We start from the raw sequence: 18,990 nt of genomic DNA, 5'->3' as shown, positions 1-18,990 counted from the left end.
AATGTTTTACATACTGGGACGCCTGGGTGGCTCAGTTGGTTAAGCAGCTGCCTTCGGCTCAGGTCATGATCCCAGCGTCCTGGGATCCAGTCCCACATCGGGCTCCTTGCTTGGCGGGGAGCCTGCTTCTCCCTCTGCCTCTGCCTGCCATTCTGTCTGCCTGTGCTCGCTCTCTCTCCCTCTCTCTCTGACAAATAAATAAAATCTTAAAAAAAAAAAAAAGAATGTTTTACATACTCATTAGAGTAGTGATTCATGTAAACTTAGGAATACACAGTGTGTTAGACTTCAAAAAGTTTCCTGCAACCTACGATAACAGAAAAGGCTTCTTATGTTTTTACCTGCCACCTTTATTATTACAGTTCTAAATAGTATCTGGGGTTGGCTGGGTTGGGGGGGAGCACTAAAAAATAACAGGAGGCTCTTTTCTGCTATAGTTCAAGAATTCTAATAGAGTGGTATGGCAATGACTACAGGGCAGTGAACTTTCCCAGAAAGGAAAATTCTAGATGACTACATCACAAACTTTAAAAGTACTGCAGTAATGTTGCTTGGTAACAGATAGTGATGGTACTTATCATGGTGAGAACTGAATAATGCAGAGAATTGCTGAATCATTATGTTGTACACCTGAAACTAATATAACACTTATGTTAATTATACTTCAATTTAAAAATTCTTATATCTTTAAAAAGTATTTCCAATAACATATAGGCAAGCTGAGTCGCTTAACAATGTGCAAGCCTGGAAAACAGCTAATATATCTCTTCCCAGAGAATTTTCAAACATTATAAATCCCATTTTTCTTTCACAGAGAAACTTTCTAAAACATGGACATGACTTGAAGGATATTGACAAAACAGAATATAGTTTTTAAAATATGGGCAAAAAAATGGGAAAAACAGACTTACACACCCCATAAAATTGAGAGGAAAGATACTGAGTCTCCTACAAGATAGTAACTTCCCTACTACACTGGCCCAGAGCACTGCAATGCACAAATCTGTTTACATTATTTAACTCACACAACCCCCTGTGGGCCAGGCACTTCCCCCATTTCCCCAGATGAGAATGCTAATTTAGCAATTTATCTTGTCCCCCTCAAAACCAGATACAGACACCCCAAAGAGATTACTGTCTTCGCTTTGTGACACAAACCAGACTAACACCTGCATTAATGCACAACACATGCTTCCCAAAGGCAACCGAGGTAACTTGGAAGCTGTTACTACTGTTAAGTCACAAAAGATCACAGAGGGAATCTCAGGCCGCCATGGCTCTGATGGGACCAGCCTCAAAACAAGGTGGATCTGGATACCCGCCTTTTTCCTTATCTCATTCTATACTGAGTTGCCTGACTCACTTGACTCACTTGACCCACTGAGTCACTCAGCGTAGTCCTGCTAAGGATCCTCAACATCGTCAGGAGGCTCCGGCCTCCAGGTGGTCAAACACCACAGATGATGATAAACCAGAGCAAGACCACAACACACAACATCTACATCCCTTGTGCTGCTGTCTCCCTGGGCTCTGGCTCCATTCCCACTGGCCCACCCTGCTGAAAGCCCCCTTACACTTTTAAAGATCAGCAGTTCTCCATTTGTGGGAAGTCACAGACCTCTAAGATTCGGTTGAAGGCCAGAGGCTCTCTCCCCAGGAAAAGACACAATGTGTGTGTGTGTGTGTGTGTGTGTGTGTGTGTGCGTGCACACACGTGGGTGTGTGTGTATACACACATACATATGCGTGGCCAGGGAACCCCCCTCCTCTCTGTGCTCCACTGTCAGATTTGACACATTTTTGCCAAAACTGACAGTAGGAAACACTGACATTGTAACAATACCCAAACACACACCACATGCAAATAACTACATGTTTTTACCAAAAATGCCTACCCTTCCTATAAGACATGTAGTTGCATATTTTCTATTTTATTTTAAAAAAAAGTTTTAAATTCTGGCTACAATCTCAAATTGATTTCGCAAACCACTGCTGTTTGAAAAACACCTTTCTGGATCTTTCCCACCCTGTCTCCTCCTCAGCTGCTCTTCTGTCCTCAACAATAAGTACCAATATAGGACAGCAGGGTATGAGATTTCCTGGATTAAGCTGAACTTTGAAAAGTCAAGAAAATCTAGAAATACCTTGGAAAGCCTTTGGAAAATCAAGAAAATCTAGAACTATCTCAGCTTACCAGTTTCTGGAAAAATCTGGAACAGCAGGCTATTTTGAGCTCACAAATTACACCAGGCCTGTACTTGCAAAAGGGATCAACAAAGCAGGTCACACTGGGCAGAGGCATTGAAAGTGGTCCCTTAGGCTGTCTCCAGACCAACTTCTTAAGCATTCCCAAGTCCCTACTAACTGTATTGCTCTCTCTTTTTTTTTTTTTTTTTGAGTAAGGAGTGTTAGAATAAGCAAGCAAACCCTACACATCAGAACCTGCTTCCAGAATGGCTCTGAAAAGTGAGTCATAAGGACCAGCCCAGATCCTCAGCAGCTGGCCCAGCGGACTCCCATCCCTGCTAGGCCAGAGATAGAACCTGGGGTTGGGAGGTTGCCATCTTGCTTCCTTTAGTCCTAAGGGGAGGATGTGGGCCACTCTCAAGGGAGCTGGAGTGGCTGCAGGCATGGAGGCTGGGAAACAACGGGGCCAGTTAACTGGGGCACAGGCTGGGGGGATGGGGCATGGAAAGCAAAGATACCCACAGGCTCCTCCGTTTACACCAGGGGCTGACCACCCAACACTCATCCTCCCTTCTTCCTACTCTGGGAACAATCCTGTCTGGATTCAGGAAAAGCCAGCCCCACCTCCAGCTGAGGAATGCAGGTGGTCTTGGTTAGACAAGCAAGTCTCAGACTTGACCATGCATCAGATCACCTGGAGGGCTTGCTAAAACACAGTGCTAGGCCCCGTCCCAGAGTTTCTAATTCAGTAGACTGGGGTGGTGCTGCACTCCTAATAAGTCTTGGGGGATGCTGATGCCACTGGTCAGGGGCCCAGACATGGAGGAACACACCTAAGCCAATCAGCACACAGCATTCTCAAGACCTCCTGACCTGGATCCTGGGGAGGCCAAGTGGTCCTCACTGATCTCACAGACCAGAGGGAGGGCTGCTAGACCATGGCTAGGGACTGGCTGGTGTCAAGAGCAGGGAAACACACAGTCCGGCTGACCATAAGGACCATCTCATCATCCTGAGGAGGCTGACTCTGGGATGATAGCAGTGATGGCTAGAGAGAAAAATCTAGGTCCTTGATGAAATTGCAAAACTGCTGACAGAGTAGAACTCCAGTTCTATGAGATAGTAAATGACCTTATTGTTTGCTTGGCAGCCAAAAGCACCCCAACAGACACACCCCACAATCCAGGGAGACTCCTGAACCGGCCATCCCTATTACGTAAAAGGACCCTGTTCTCCAGAAACATATACTTGCCTAAATGCATTTCCTTCACACTTCCAGACTTTGTACACCTAGGTCATCCTTCTTGAAAATTCTAAATAGTGGGTTAGAGAATGAACCATCTGAAATGCAGGCAACACAGGACAAGGGAAGGAGTTCTACATCCTGGAATGAATGAATTTTATCAGAGAGCAGCTGATACCAGCTGTACAAGAGCTACAGTAGGGGTGTGGGGAACAGGAAGAGAGGCAGAGGATGTCAGGAGAGCTCAGAATTCCACCTGTAAGTGCAACAGGAAGGGCACTGCATAAACTCCAGGCCAGGAAATTACCAGATATCTGAGGGAAAGGCTCTGACAGCATCCCAGGAAGGGAGCTGCAAGGAGTTGAATGCTTTCCTCCTCAAGAGATCCCTTCCCAGAGGAAGCCCCTCTGTCTTCCTGACCCCATTCCAGAAAATGGACATGCCTTCATAACCATAGACCCTCCCCAGCTGGACCTTTCTTGCATCCGAGGCCTCCACTGGGTGAACCTTAGGATTCCACCTTGAAAGGGCTGCAGCATCTCACCTGCCCCAGGTTAAAAACTGTGAGCCAATACTAGGGGCTGGCTGGCAGGCACATGATAAAGGGTGTGTGCAGACACCATATTGAGGAGAGAAGCACACAGCACCCAGGGGCCCTGATTCTCCATTTTCCAGCCCGCTTATGATGAAAGGATGGTGAAACCTGAAGAGAAAACGCTGCTCTCGTTCCAAGTTCCACACTGCACGCTCGTGTTGGGCACGGGAACTCATTATCAAGAGTCATGTCCCTGAGCTAGCAGGAATCAGGTGCCATTCCAAGCACCTGACGTGTATTAACTCATATAAGTCCTCCCCCACCCAACAAGCCTCTGGGGTTGCAGAGGAGCAAACCAAGAAACACAGAAAGACTGAGCTACTTGCCCAAGGTCACATAGCTGCTGGAGGCTCTCAAGGACTTTGACTCCAGAGTCCACAACAGTTCGAGAAATAAAATAAATGGTTTTGAAAGACGTGTAGGCTCAAAGACCCTTACTTACAGATCAAAACACTAGAAATAGAAAATGATTGATATTGGGGGCTCCAGGTAATTAATTCCCATTCCTACATTGATACAATAAAGTATTTATTTTTAAGTACCGTACAGGAAGCTATATGATTTAATGGAAGTGGTACTAGATTCAGACAGCCCTGGGTTTGAATCCTAGTTCAAGACTTTCTAACCACTCTTAGGTAGATAACTTAGCCACCCCTCACCCAGCTTCCTCCTCAATACCACAGCTCATCTTCTCACAAGACCTTGCAGGGGATGCCTATAAACACTTGGCCCAGGGCCTGGGATATAGGGGATGCTCAGAAAACAGTAGTTTTCTTCTCCTCTAGGAAGAAAAATGCATCATACTTAAGGAGACTTCTAAGGCTGCCAAGAATAAAGTCTAAAGTTATAGTAACTTCCACAATGCAGTAATATAAAGAAAACCTAATGAGAAAAAAATGCGCAAAGGAGACGCACAGGTAATTCACACAAGCAAAAGTAGAAATGAGCACAAAAAGGTTTTCAATATTTTTGGTAATTTGGGAGATGTAATTAAAATAATAATGCCTTCTTTATCCATTAGATTGGCAAAAATTGACAAGATTTATACTCTTCAGTGTTGGCAGAGTTAAAAAGAAACAGGCAGTTTCACATCCTAATGGAAGGAGTACAAAGTGAAAGCCTCTTATAAGTGGGAGCAATCTGGCAGAGCTATCCATTTAAAATTACTCTTTGACCCAGAAACTCTACTTCTAGGGATCTAGAAGACTGAGATATTTGTGAGTATTAACAATAAGTTAATTCACAGATTCTCCACTATTTTTAGAGTAGGAAATTGGAAATAACTGAAATATCCATTGATAAAGGATAGTTAAATAAATTATGATAAACCCATACTCTGGAACATAGACCAAAAACAAAACAAAACAAAGGCCTTTTCATGTCAGTACATATAGATCTCCAGAATACAGTGTTAAATTTAAAATGCAAACCAGAGAAAAATTTGTGGACTGTGTGAATGAGTGTGCATGTCCCTAAAAAGGCCTAGAAGCAGCAACACCTCAGTAGCAATGAGCACATAACATCCCAACCTTGGTTTTTAAAATACCATTCTCTATGACAAGGAACAAAGACTCTTTGGAGAAATGGCAAAATGCAGGACTGGAAAGTACAAGCCAAGTGTTGAACGTTTTGTGCCACGGAGTAAAGAAGTCCTCCAAGAGTGATGAGGATGTGTCAAAAGGACACAAGGGGCTCCTGCAGGCTAAGTCTGGGACAATTTTAGCAATAAAATGAACAAGAGTAAGAGACTATTATCTATTGCATTAATCAGGAATTCGTGAATGCAGAGGTGTAAATGGAAGAATAAACACAGGAGAAAGAAATGCTCTTCCTTTCAGTACAATTCCAACTGGTAGGTATAGAAAGAAATATGGAATTAGAAAATCACCATCTGTCAGCCGGCATAATAACTAGTTCAGGTAAGACTCATCAATGGATTCTAAAATTAGACAAAGTATGGGGAGTAACAGTGTATTTACAGAGTCTGGAGTTAATCTTACTAAAAGATACATATTAGTTACAAAGGGAAAATGGTGACTTTTCTGTAAGGGAACCTGGAAGACACCACCTTACTCAAGTGATCAAAGTTAACCTGACCAGTGACTGGGACTAATCAACAGCATATGCCTCCTCCTGCTGGGGCATGCTGAGATGGCTGCAGGGTCACCCCGGTGCTACTCTTGCCAAAAGCAGGTAATCTTAATCTAATCAGGAGGAAACTGCAGGCAAACCCAAACTGGGAGACATCATCCAAAAAAAAAAAAACAAAAAACAGGTGGCAAAAATGTCAATGTCATGAAACACAAAGACTCAGTAACTGTTCCAGATGAAAGGACAATAAGGAGGACAATTTGACACAATGTATAATCTTGGATTTTCTTTTGCTCCAAAGGACATTACTGGAGCTATCAGCAAAATCTGGAAAAGACTTATATATTAAATAAGAATGTTGTATCAGTGTTCGATTTCCTGATTTTAAATAACTATACTGTTATGTAAGAGAATGTCCTTGTTTTTAAGATACACACAATAAAGTACTTAGAGGTAAAAGGACATCATGTCTCTAGGTTACCGTTAAACAGTTCAGAAAAAAGTAATGACACATGAACAAATACGAGAGAAGGATAACACAAATTATGATTTGGAGAATGTGGGTAAAGGACAGCCAGAAATTCTCTGGATTATTCTTGCAACTTTTCAGTATAACCGAAATAATATTTTTTAACAATTTAAAAAGAGCAAGGTATGGATATGTACAGAAATATGGGTAAATTCCTGGGGATTTGGTTCATGATGGCATTCTGCTTTAAAGCAAAATGGTATTAATACTGGTCTCCCCAGAATACACTCTCCTCACAGATCTTCCCTTCCAGAAAGCCAGAAAAATATGTTTTGAAGGATCTCTCAAGACCAGCTCATTAATCAAGTTCTACAAAAGAAGCAACCACATAATCAAGCCTTCTTCCCTGCAGACCTGGCACTCTTTTTTTCCTCAGTGAAAGCCAAAGCATCCTGACACCATGAGTAGCTAATGATGCTGAGAACTTCGCTGGAATATGTAATCCATAAAGGAGTTTTCCATGAGAAACAGGTTCCAACCTTGGTCCAAAGTCTCCCCACCCCTCCGTCTTACTGGATTCTTGAGATGCTGCGGTGGGGGGGGGGGGGGTCACTGGTCAGTTGGTCCCCTGTGCCTTTCTGTTCCATTCCTCGGGAGCATTCACAGATCTGCTGGCTGAGCAGAATGTTCCAAGGTAGGCTGCTGGCTAAAAGGACTTGCAGGGTCAGTGGTCCTCTCAGTCATATATACACCATCTCTCTGGTGTTTAACAGCTCACAACAAGCTCTTGTGTATATTATTTTATTTCATCCTTTCTTTATAGCAACTTTAAAAAAAAAATCCTAATACTCAGTTTAACAGCAATACAAGAAAATATACCGTTTCCCAAACAATGTAATAAACTATAATGTCTCCCCTTGACTTCAAATCTAAAGCAGATAAACACTGAGATAGCATAAGCCTCATGAAAAACCGAGAAGTAAAACAGCCACTAGACTCAGCAAAGCAAATTCTATTGCTGAGCCCAGGAGAAATACAGCCCCCCTTTCCCTCTGCAACTGGCTAGCTTTCTTTCTTTTAAGCCCTGTCTTCAGGGCACACTCTGCCAGGAACTTTGGCTGGTTGTTACAGAGGTGTGTTTACAAGACACCACAGGGAATGAGGCCTTGTGGGTTTCCGTTCACAAGCAACAACCACCCCTGGGACAGCATCATGGTCTTCTGACAGCAGCCCTCCAACAGAACAACCACACCAGCCTCCCCGCATGGGCACCATCATTCATCTTTCCTCAGAGAAATCAAGGAATCGAACCTTCCAGGAGTAAATATGTTAACAAAAATTCCCCAAAAGCCCTAGCCTAGATCCAGAATCAAAATTTCTCTTAAAGAAAGGCCATTTCAACCAATGAAAAACTAAGTTTAATTCTAAGACAACCTATTCTACATGCATTTACCAACGCCAGCAGCACCTACATCCCAAAACAAATGGCAAAGCAGGTTCTGTTCTCACCTTTTAGAGTGGAGAACACTGAGAACCAGCGTTGGCAAGTAGCAGATCCAGGATTCACACCCAAGTCAGCCTGTTCAGGCCCCAATCCCACTGGCTTGCCCACAGTCCACCCAATCCACTGCGAACCAAGATGAATCAGGCAGAATTTCACTGCAACATTCCCGCTGTCACCCCACCCCCTATTCCCTAGATTTAGATGCCCTGTGGTCGTTCTACTCTTAAGCAGCCTCCCAACTGAACACTTTGAGTTGGCAAAGCAAAAAACAAGAAAAAGGGGCTTTACAATTGTTTATACTTCCTTTTCGGCCAGTGGAGTATTTTCATGATCTGTCATTATGGATGAACTCAGGGCGGGAGGAACACAACATTATGTAATGTCAGAGGGCAGGCGACAAGGGAGGTGGGGTGGGGGGAGGGAAAGCAAGCCCATCCTGGATCCCTTCGCCCACAAAGACATAAATCTACCCTTGACATTTTGAGTGTTTCAATCTTCTATGGCCTACACATTCATGACAGGGTTTTCAAGAGATGGTCACAGATCCCTGCAAATTTCTCAGGCCTGAATTAACTGACCAGCACAGCCAGAAAGAAATAATATACAAAAAGCCAAGATGCCAGAAATGTCGGGGGGTTATGGCCCGGCAGAAAAGGGAAGAGTTGAGAGGATGGAGACCAGATGTCCTACACTGAGATGCATGCTTATTTTTACCCGGTTATGTTTACACCCGAGACACAGCGAGGCCTTCAGCGTCTGGAGTCACTAGATCCAAGCAAGAGCCAAGATGTGGCCTCGGGGTCGACGCGTCCAGCATCCTGGCTCCCCACCACCCGCTCCAGCTCCGCACTCCCCTCAGCGCGAGACGGCCCGGGTCTCCTACTGGCTTAGGGGTCGGCCTGGCTCGGATTGTTCTCCAAAGACGCAACCGCCCGCGAACCGCTAGGCTGTAGGATTTCCATGACAACCGCGGGCGCCGTCTCAGTCAGGCGCACCCGGTACCGAGATGCGCGCCGCGCCCCGCCCCACCCCGCCGGGTGCATCCTTGCACCCAGCTCCTCGACAGCGCCGCGTCGCCCCCGCGCCCAGCTTGGCCCACCTACCTGGCGCTCCCCGGCCCGCGGCGCCCGCGCCCTGCTGCCCCGCCGTCCTAGGTCCCGCCGGGCCGCGCGCCCGAGCCCCGCAGCAGCAGCGCCGCCGCTTGGTCACCAAGTCACGGGCCGTGGGCCGGCTCTACGTGCTGGTTCTCCGGCGCCCGCCGGCCGCGAACCTTCCACCCGCGCAGCAATCCGAACTCCGCGGCCGCTGCCGCTGCTCTGGAGGTCGCGCTCAGCCCCGCCCCGGCCCCGCCCCTTCTCTGCGCATGCTCACTCAGCGACCCCCGGCCGGGCCGCCCCACCCCTCCGGGTCCACCTCCCTGGCGGAGGCGCAGGGCTGCTGAGACTTCCGCGCCGTATTCTACTCCTAGGTTACAGCAAGACCTCACTCTGATCCTGGACTGAGTCTCCTGCAAGGAGTTCTTGAACATCTGGACTTAATCGGACGATGGCATTTTCGCCCTCACATATACTGAGTCTTGTGAGGCTCGAATGTACCCCCTAAGAAGGTTCCATAGAAGAGTGGTCCCCGGGTGAAACGTTTCGGCCCTTTGCCCCCACGGTGAGCTTGCTTCCCGTGGTGCAGGTGCACTCAATCCCTAGCAGACGTGTAGGAAAAGGAACATTGAACCCAGAAACAAGAAAAAATTAAAATCATACTTTGAAAATACAGACAAGCAAAAGGAAGAAACCAGTAACAGCCTTGCAGACCTATTCTGGCATAACTGTATAAATATGCAATTATAGACTCTCACCGCATATCAGTTCCTTGCACTTCTCCCCCACTGTCCGCTCTGTTTTTTCATGGGAAAGAAATATATAATAAAGTTTTAGAGGAAACTTTTCATTTTAATATGACTTTAAACCTTAATATTTGTGCTTGAGCAAGAATACTGGACTGACTATAAGCAGGCATTTTATTTTGAAGTCTTTAAATTTTATTAGAAAAAAGGTCTCCTTAAAAATTCTTTTTTTTTTTGAAGATTTTATTTTATGTATTTATTTGACAGAGGGAGAGAGATCACAAGTAGGCAGAGAGGCAGGCAGAGAGAGAGAGGGGGAAGCAGGCTCCCTGCTGAGCAGAGATGGATGATGGATGCAGGGCTTGATCCCAGGACCCTGAGATCATGACCTGAGCCAAAGGCAGAGGCTTAACCCACTGAGCCACCCAGGTGCCCCTCTCCTTAAAAATTCTTAAACGAAAACTTTTTTAATTCAATAAGCCAGAACATTTATCAGAGTTTAGATAAATAGAAAAATTGACTTAAGCCTGACATAAAATTAAAGCCAAGAAAATCAAACTTGTGGAAATCCAAAAATGTTTTTATATCTTATTTTCTAAAATTAGGGTGACCAATATACCTGGTTTAACTGGGACAGCTCCAGTTCATACCTTTTTTCTAGCAAAAGTATTAATAAGATCCTCTTGACATCTCAAAAGTGTTCTCAAAAATGTTCAGATGATCCTATGGCCATACTAGTGTTAATCAAGCCAAGAGTGTTTTTAAATCATAAGCTTTTTAAAAAAACACATAAATTCACAAACACTTAAAAATACACAATAGAAAAAAATAAACAATAGTCCAATTTCAAAAAATTCTTTTACCATAATAGTGAGCAATGAATGACGATCAAGCTTCCAATAAGCATTTGTCAATTGATTGGCGTGTAATCCAGGATACTCCTAAAAGAATAATCACATTTCTTTTTTTTTTAAAGATTTTATTTATTTATTTGTCAGAGAGAGAGAGGGAGAGAGAGCAAGCACAGGCAGACAGAATGGCAGGCAGAGGCAGAGGGAGAAGCAGGTTCCCTGATGAGCAAGGAGCCCAATGTGGGCCTCGATCCCAGGACACTGGGATCATGACCTGAGCTGAAGGCAGCTGCTTAATCAACTGAGCCACCCAGGCGTCCTGAATAATCGCATTTCAAAGAGACTCTTACTGTCACAAAACAAACTGAGGGTGGCCTGGGGAGGGGTAGGGAGAGGGTGGTGGGGTTATGGACATTGCGGAGGGTATGTGCTATGGTGAGTGCTGTGAAGTGTGTAAACCTGGCGATTCACAGACCTGTACCCCTGGGGCTAATAATACATTATATGTTTATTAAAGAAATTTAAAAATTAAATTAAATTTAAAAAAAGAATAATCACGTTTCAGTAATGAGGAATGGGGCCCCAATTCCACTGTAGAGTAAACATTATCAAGAGAAAAGGAAACCAAGCTTGTTAGTATATATGATGCTATGCATTTTTGAAGCATCATAATGTTATAGAAGAAAGTATCCTAGAAGTGTGCTGGGGGGAAAGCATCCTTTAGAAGCTCTCAACATGAGGTCCCCAAACACCAGCATTACCATCCTCTTCCGTACTTACTAGAAATGCAAATTCCTGGGCCACATGCTAGACTTGCTAAGTCAGAAGCTGTGAAAGTGGAACCAAACAATCTGTATTTCAATATGGACCTAAATAATCTCTACACAATAAATAAGCTGATTAAGATAATCTACATACAGTAACTGAGAGCTGAGCAGTGTTATTTTGGGGACTGGAACCAACCAACTTGAGAATTTCTTTTTGGGTCATTAAATATGATATATTTATGTTTATATGTGTTTTCACTAGAGAATATATGTAGCCTTGAAAATCAACAGCCCTGCTGCCATAATGGCTGTGAAAAACAATGGCCGTGCAGCTACCAGAGGGGGAAAGGGATTTGGAGCCCCTCAAAAAGCTCTATCCCCAGAGAAATGTCACTATTGGATTCACTCATATGGCAGCTCACTGGAACAGCTCTGTTCTTGGGGCTTGATTTTAATTGACTTGACTCAGAGCTTACTCTCAGTGAATGTCCTATCCACAGAGCATTTGGGAAAAGCAGTCAGTGGTAATTATCTAAACACTGCAGCTGCCTAAGGTAGTGATACCAGTTGGAACCAACAAGAGACTGACCAAATAACAGGAAATAATCAAGAATTGCTATCCCTTAGTGGACTTTGGAAAGATCTGACACACTTCTGAGAAGATTCTAGAATCTTTAGATTCTGGGAATCTAAAAGGACACACACATACATGGCACCTGGGTGGCTCAGTTGTTAAGTGTCTTCCTTTGGCTCAGGTCATGATCTCAGGGTCCTGGGATCAAGCTCTACATCAGGCTCACTGCTCAGTGGAGAGATTGCTTCTCCCTCTGCTGCTGTGCTCTCTTGGGTCTGTCTGTCTCTCTGTCAAATAAATAAATAAAGTCTTTTTTTAAAGATTTTATTTATTTATTCATAAGAGACAGAGAGAGAGAGAGGCAGAGGCAGAGGGAGAAGCAGGCTCCCCAAGGGGCAGGGAGAATGATGTGGGACTCATCCCAGGACCCTGGGATCATGGCCCGAGCTGAAGGCAAATGCTTAATCATCTGTGCCACCCAGGCACACTAAATAAACAAAATCTTAAAAAAAAAATTAAAGGACACACACATGTGCACAATGCTCAGGAAAGATGTGAGAAGACCATAATCTCTCACTTTTGGCTAACTTCAAGGCTTTGAGCAAACTAGAGGTGAAGACTCAGGCAGAATTGTAAACTGCCTGCCTAAGCATTGAAGACAGGCTTCAACATATACACTCATAAAGGCAGAAAGACGTATTGGTTCCAGCATTTGAGAATATCTTTGTCTGATCACTAGCAACTCATTAAGCTAACCAAGCCAGGGTTTCAGCGGTTAAAAATGACAGAGAATACAGACTTTACAGAATTATTCCAACAGAGTCACTAAACAAAGTAACAACAAACTTTGGGGTAGAAGGAAATATGATTTCTAGAATTGTCATATTAGATTATTTAAAGTGTCTAGTTCTAAACAAAAATTTATGAGATATATAAAGAAATGGGAAAGGACCTAAGCTAAAAGTTACTGAATAGAAGGTCCATAAGAAAATACAAATGTTGGATTTACGAGACAAAGGCTTTAAATCACTTATTATAAATATATCCAAAGAAAGAAAATATATGTTCAAAGAACTAAAGAAATCTATATCTCGAAAAGTACAAGAGCAACAAAAAGAGAATATTAATAAAGAGATAGGAATTATAAAAAAAAGGAAGCAAACAAAAACCCTAAAATTAAAAGATGTAATAACTGAAGTAAGAATTATCTCAGAGAAGTACAACAGCAGGACTGAGCTCGCAGAAGACAGAATTTACACTTTAGGATAGGTCAATCGATATTGCCTAGTCTGAGGAACATAAAAAGAATGAAAAGTTTGAACAGAGCCTCAGAGGTTTTGTGGGACACCATCTAGTATATCAACGTAGACATACTGGAAGTCCCAGAAGGACACAGAAAGGTACATGAAGAATATCTGAAGAAATAATGACTAAAAAATTCCAATCTGATGAAAAACACTAATCTGTTTATCCAAGAAGTTCAGTAAACTCCAATTAGGATAAATGCAAAGAGAGTCACACTTAGATACATCACAATCAAACTATCAGAAGCCAGAGTTGGAGAGAATCTTAAAAGCACTGAAAGAAGCAACTCATTATGTACAAGGAATCCTCAAAAAAATTAAGAGCTGTCTTCACACCAGAAACCATGGAGGCCAGAAGGTAGTAAAATCATATACACACAGTACTGAAAGAAAAAGGCTGTAAATACAGAATTTTATATTCAGCAAAACTCATTCAGCAAAACTGTTTCCAAAAAAGTGAAATTAAGATATTCACAAATAATTAAAAAACTGGTAATTCATTGCCAGCAGAGTCACCCTATAGGAAACACTAAAGGGAATCCTTCGGGCTGAAATGAAAGGTCACTGGAGAGTAACTCAATTCACACGAAGGAATAAAAACTAAAGGCAAATATAAGGTAAAAGTTTGTGACACTTTTCTCTGATTTAAAAGACAATGACACAAGACAACAATATAATTTGATTGGCTGGTATAATATGAAAAGGTATAATGTGTATGGCAATAATAGAATAAGGCGTGTGAATAAAACTGCTTGATTGGAGCAAATTCTGTGTACACCATTGAAATTAGGTTAGTATTAATACAAACTAGATTGTTTCAAATTAAGATGATAATTATAATTCTCAAGACAAACACTAGGCATAGATATAGATAGATATAGATATAGCTTCAGATTAAAAGAAAGAATGGAATTAAAATAGTATACTAGAACATAGTTATTTACTACAAAAAAAGACAGTAATAGAGGAAAAAAGAGATGTAAGATATATAAAAACAAATAGCAAAATGGCAGACATAAGTCCTACATATCACAAGTCGTATTAAATGTAAGTAAACTAAACATTCCAATCAAAAGGCAGAGATTGGCAGGTGTATTTTTTAAAAATCCAACCGTGTGCTGTCTACAGAAACAAATTTAAAATTCAAAAGTATGAATAGGTTGAAGGTAAAATAATAGACAAAAGTGTACCATGGAAACACTAACCAACAGAGCGCTGCAGTGATTACACTGATATCAGACAAAATAAACCTTAAAACAAAACAAAACAAAAACTTTAAACAAAGAGGAACATTTCATAAGAGGGTCAATCCATTAGGAAGATATAATAACTATAAGGATCATGCATCCAAACCCATGAGGCAAAACTGACAGAATTTAACTAAGTGGACAATGTGATAATTGTAACTGAAGACGTCAATACTCCACTTTTTGTGATGGATAAAACCATGAGGCAGATCAACAAGGAAATAGAAGACATGAACAACATTATAAATTAACTAGCCTATCTATAGGTACCTATAGATATAGGTGTCTATACAATACTCCTCAACAGTATCAGAACACACATACATACTACTCAGTTATACATGAAACATTCTCCAGCATACAGTATGTGGCAAGTATTAAGAAAAGTATTTTTTTAGTATTAAGTATACTTGAGTATTGGTAAATCAATATGTATTGATATCAAGAATTGATTCTTGATACAAGAGAAATGTATACCAAGATAATTGAGTATTAAGAAAATTCAATATATTAAAAAGGATTGAATTGACACAAAATATGTTCTTTAATCACAATGGTGGTGCTAAAATAAAAATCAGCAACAGAAGGAAATGACAGGTAGAGGTAAATTAAACACCAGCACCTTCAATAACTAAGGAATCAAAAGAGAACTCAAAAGGAAGGTGAGAAAATATCTTATTTTATTCTACTTTATATATATTTTTTTAAAGTAGGCTCCATACCCAGCATGCCTAGAGCATGGCTTGAACTCACGACCCTGAGATCAAGACCTGAGTTGAGATCAAGAGTCAGATGGATGATTAACTGACTGAGCCACCCAAGTACCTTTTCTTATTTTGTATTTTATTCTGTTTTATTTTAAAGTAGGCTCCATGCTCAGCGTGGAGCCCAACATGGAAAGTGAAAAAATATTTGAAGAAAATTTAAAAATTAAAAACTCAACATACCAAAACTTTTGGGATGCAACTAAAGCTGTGCTTAGAGGGAATTTTATGGATGGAAACACCTATATTAAAAAAGAAGAAAGAACTAAAATCAGTAACCTAACTTTCATCCTTTAGAAACTAGAGAAATAAAATGAAAAGAAGCAGAAGGAAATAATAAAGATTAGAATGGAAACAAATGAAATACAAATAGAAAAGCAGTACAGAAAAATCAATAAAACCAAAAGATGGTTCTTTAAAAGTACTAACAATTTTGACAAATTTGACAAACTAGATAGACTGACCAAGAAAAGGGGAGAAAGAAGATTAAAATTACTAAAACGGGAATGAGAGGGGTTCCTGGGTGGTTCGGCCAGTTAAACATCTGCCTTTGGCTCAGGTCATGATTTCAGTGTCCTGGGATCCAGTCTGCTTCTCCCTTTGCCTCTGCCCTTCCCCCCGATTTCTCACTCTGTCTCTCTCTTTCTCTCTCAAACAAATAAATAAAATCTTAAAATAAAATAAAATTATGAATGAGAAAGGAGACCTCATTTCTGACCTTACATAAATAATAAGGATTACAAAGGAAACTCTGAACAACTTTATTTAAACAAACTACATAACTTGGGCGATATGGAGAAATTCCTGGAAAACAAACAAACAAATGAAACAAACCCTAAAGAAATAGAAAATCTGCATAGACCTATAATGGAGGAGGAGGAGGAAGAGGAGGAGGAAGAAGAGTGGGGGGAGGAGAGAGAGGAGGAGAACAAGGAGAAGGGGGAGAAGAGAAAGAGGAAGAAGAAGAAGGAGAATTAGTAACTTTAAAACATTCTATCAAAAAAAAGAATCCTTTCTGATGGCTGAGTTATAAGGCTGAATATCTGTCATTTACATCAACATGGATGGAACTGGAGGGAATTACGCTGAGTGAAATAAGTCAATCAGAGAAACACAATTATCATATGGTTTCACTCATATGTGGAATATAAGGAATAGTGCAGAGGACAATAGAGGTGGGTGGGGGAAACTGAATGGGAAGAAATCAGGGAGGGAGACAAACCATATGAGACTCCCAGAAACAAACTGAGGGGTGCAGAAAGTGAGGTAGGTGGGGGATGGGACAACTGGATAATGGGCTTTAAAGAGGGTACATGATATGAATGAGCACTGGATATTATACTGAACTAATGAATCATTAAACATTCTATCAAAAACCAGTGATACACTATATACCCTGGCTAAATGAATTCAAATTAAAAACATTTAATTTAATTTAATTTAAAAAAATCCTCAGACCCAGATGTCTCCACTAAGGAATTTTAACTCTATCTAAAGACTCCTTTACAAACTCTTACTGAAGTTAGAAGAGGAGAAGAAACTTCCAAATTCTTTCTATGAAGCCGGTATTGCTAAAACCAAAACCAGTCATAGATATCAGAATAATAATAAAAACTACAGCCCAATATCTCTTATGAATATAGATTTTAAAAATCCTCCAAAAAATTCTCTAGCACACTGAGTCTAGTAACATATGGAAAAGGTTATACACTGTGACCAAGTGGGATTTATCCCAGGAATAAAAGGTTAGTTTAACATCTAAAAAACAGTGTAGGTAATAGTATATTAATAAAAGACCAAAAAAAAAAACCCCACATGATTATGTATTGGAGGCAGAAAAGTCAGTTGACCCAATTCAACACCCAAAACTCAACAAACAAGGTATAGAAGAGAGTTTCCTCAGGCTGACAAAGAGCACTTTCGAAAACCCACAGCTGACATTGTATTTGCGCTCTGCTCCTAGACCAGGAACAAGGAGACAAGGATGTCTCCTACCATATACATGCAACATTTTATTGGAGATGCTAGCTAGAGCAAGAAAGCAAGGAAAAAAAAATAAAGGCATTCACACTGACAAGGAAAAGTGAAACCATCTCTATTTGCAGATAACATGATCTTATATATAGAAAAGCTTAAGAAATCCATTTAAAAGATTTAGAGTAAACCAGATCATCAAGGATGTGGGATATAAGACCAGTACTTTTTTTTTTAATAAACTAGCAATGAACAATCTGAATGTGAAATTAAGAAAACAACTCAATTTCATATTGAATCAAAAGGAATAAAACACTTTGGAATATATTTAACAGAAGACTTCCAAGACTTTATGCTGAAAATCCAAAACAGTGTTCAAAGAAATAAAGAAAACCTAAGTAAATGGAAAGACATCTGGTATTTATGGGTCAGAAAACTAAGTTATAAAATGGTGGTATCTCCCCAATGGATCTATAATCTAAAGCAATCCTGCTACCTTCTTTGCAGAAATGGACAAGCCAATCTAAAACTTTTATGAAAATGGAAGGGACCCAAACAATCTTGGGTCAAAGCCAAAACAATCTTGAAAAGGATTAACAAAGTTGGAGGACTTACCCTGACCAAAAATCACTTAGGTCATCATTTTACCCTAAATCCTTTAGTGAGGTTGTGTCATATTTTTTAATGCAGCTAAATTCAACTGTCACAGTCGTCCTTCCATCCTGGGATCATCCCACATCCTGGCTGACATTTTAAAATTTGCATACATTAAAGGTCATTCTTTGTGGTGTACGGTTCCAAGTTTGGACAGATGCATAGAATCATATAACCCACCGGCTCAGTAGTAATCATATGTTAAGTGTATTTTTAACCTTATAAATATATCAACTTGTTGTCCAAAGCTGTACCATTTTGCATATGTACCAGACAATGAATGAGAATTCTTGGCACTTTGCAACCTTGACAACATTTGGCATCACCAGTTTCTTATATTTAGCCTTTCTAACAGATGAGTTTTAGGAAAGCGATACTTTTACTTTTATAAAGATTTTATTTATTTATTTGAGAGACAGAGAGAGCAGGAGGGGGAGCAAAGGGAGAGGGACAAGCAGACTCTGTGCTGAGTAGGGAGCCCCACACAGGGCACAATCTCACGACCCTGAGATCATGACCCAAGTTGAAATCAAGAGTCAGACGCTTAACCAACTGAGTCACCCGCTTAACCAACTGAGTCACCCAGGCGCCCCAGAAAAGCCATTCTTAAACTCTGCTTTGCACCGAGCAGGTGTACATTTAAAAAAACCAATTAAAGAATGATGTTGATTATATTTAAAGAATAAATGTCTAGGAAGTTTCCCCCAACAGGAGCGATTATTAACTGAAGTAATCCATACTTGAGCAGGAAGAGCAATGCCCTCACACAGGAGATGCCTGAGGAATGATCCTTTCCCTTGTTCCCATGCTGCCGTTTCTCAGGGTTTTCTGCATTCTCCGAAGGAAAAAGCTTCAGGCCGCAGAAAAAACGTTGACGGTAGGCTTTTCAGACTTCACTGCATATGTATATCTGAGGTAGGATCTCC

The 18,990-nt window shown here is 41.2% G+C and overlaps 1 protein-coding gene across 3 annotated transcripts in view; it reads right to left on the bottom strand.

The window, feature by feature from the left end:
• LOC111155844 (inositol polyphosphate-4-phosphatase type I A) overlaps nt 1-9,248 on the bottom strand; it is a 127,864-nt gene extending 118,616 nt beyond the window's left edge. For all 3 annotated transcript variants that reach the window (XM_022516267.1, XM_022516269.1, XM_022516268.1), the window contains exon 1: nt 9,193-9,248. The gene's annotated coding sequence lies outside the window, so the exon portion shown is untranslated. The remainder of the gene's footprint in view (nt 1-9,192) is intronic.
• Between the last annotated feature and the right edge of the window lie 9,742 nt (nt 9,249-18,990).

Source organism: Enhydra lutris, unplaced genomic scaffold (genome assembly GCF_002288905.1).
Source record: "Enhydra lutris kenyoni isolate GAN:26980312 unplaced genomic scaffold, ASM228890v2 scaffoldscaffold44, whole genome shotgun sequence".
Lineage (NCBI taxonomy): Eukaryota > Metazoa > Chordata > Mammalia > Carnivora > Mustelidae > Enhydra > Enhydra lutris.
The sequence above is the reverse complement of the archived record's forward strand: the minus strand, read 5'-3'. Positions and strand labels throughout refer to the sequence as shown.